Raw genomic sequence first — 1743 nt, forward strand, 5'->3', positions numbered from 1 at the left:
CATTTAGCTTTTCTGCATTTTTATGTGTTTCGCTTAATCTAATCTGTCTTTAAACGTTAATTAAATGACGTGGCATGTTTTAAGTTGTTAGATTATTATAATGGACTATATAAATAAAAAAAGCAGAAAAGCTATAAGTAATGTAGAGACTCATAATCCTTCATTAATTGAGACAAACGAAGTGGCCTTTTTTTCTTTTTCTCAGTACATTTAAAGGAGCTGAAAGGAAAATACAATGACTTTTGGAAAACTAAAGGAAAAACGCAACATATTAGCTAATCACATTTGACTCTTGTTGTCCTATATATATATATATATGTATATATATATATATATATATATATATGTATATATATATATATGTATATATATATATATATGTATACTGCTACTTGGACGGTTCTGAATTTTCTTTTATGTTGAAACTTAAGAATCTTTATTCCCATCTATGAACTGATCGATCTGGCTTGCTCTCCTTCATTGAATTCTTAGACTCTTCATCCTGCATGAGAACAACAATTAACATCATTTGCGGTAATTAAGGGGGAATTAAAGCATGAAAAATTCATCCCATTGAATATATAAAAAGGCTTGTCCAGCTTGGGGTTATGTTATATCACATGTTTTATTCATTAACTTTTATTCTAAAAATCCTCGTCTGTGTTATAACAGGTGAGTTTGTTATGTCACATTTGGTGATTATGTCTATACATTTGCTTAGAAACTGAAAATAATGAATGTAGAATAGAATCAGTAAATTATTTTATCATTTCTTAATGCAACGATATATGAATAAACCATTCAACGCAATCAGTTATGTACCACATATATGTGAAAGGCTAAAACAATCATGTTATATGGTAAATAATCTTGAAAGTTTTTAAAAGCATTTTCCTTCGTATAAATGAATGCAGTTCCAAGAAATTAAAAACATTATATTGAATCACCTTTCTTCTTCAATATCCCTGGAATAGGACTTGGTGCTCCACCAGATTTTCTATAATTAGGCAAAGGCACCTCACCAGCCTCAATCTTGCTTACATCTTCCACAAGCATCTGATAGTGCCTCTTCACTTCCTCCACTGATTTCCCATCCACAGCCCTCGCCAGATTGTGCCACCTGTCAGGCGTGTCCTTGTCGTAAACCGCCAGAGCATTCTCAAACAGCTTGTTTTGCCTTGCCGTCCACGATCCTGGCGACGCCATTGATCGATGGAAACCGAGCTTCGCTAGCTACAACTGATAGAATGCTTGTTGGGAGGGGGCTGAAAATGCCAAATGGAAGTAGGGTTTATAATTATGTTGAGCAAAGAGAACGGCAGTGTTAGCTCCTTATATACTGGAGGGAGGAGAGAGAGAGAGATGGGTGTGTGTAGAGAGAGAGAGAGATAGGTAAGGTGGGGTCGAGTTGTATTTTGTTGCACAGCTGTTTCTTTACTTGCAAAACAATGGGGAGGAATTTGAACTTTGTAATAACCTACGTGGTTTTCTTTTTACTTTCCAGGTAATATTTCATGGGTTTGCGGATTTTAGGGCTTTAAACCCCCCAAGAAATTATACAGGCCGACTTTGTTTTACCCAATAAAAAAAGTGACATGATCGCCCTCATTCCAGTTCACTCTCCTTCACGTTCTTGCACTTTTCTTCTCGTAAGCTTCGTTTATACACTGTCCGTTACTATATTCTAGTTGTAATGCTTCAAATGAATAATATTAATTAGGATTTAGAAAAATGCTATTCACA

At 34.8% G+C, this 1743-nt stretch overlaps 1 pseudogene; it reads right to left on the reverse strand.

Moving 5' to 3' along the window:
- Positions 1 to 375: 375 nt before the first annotated feature.
- Positions 376 to 1283, reverse strand: LOC137728248 (protein RADIALIS-like 3; annotated as a pseudogene).
- Between the last annotated feature and the right edge of the window lie 460 nt (positions 1284 to 1743).

This window comes from Pyrus communis, chromosome 1, assembly GCF_963583255.1.
Source record: "Pyrus communis chromosome 1, drPyrComm1.1, whole genome shotgun sequence".
NCBI classification, from domain to species: Eukaryota; Viridiplantae; Streptophyta; class Magnoliopsida; order Rosales; family Rosaceae; genus Pyrus; species Pyrus communis.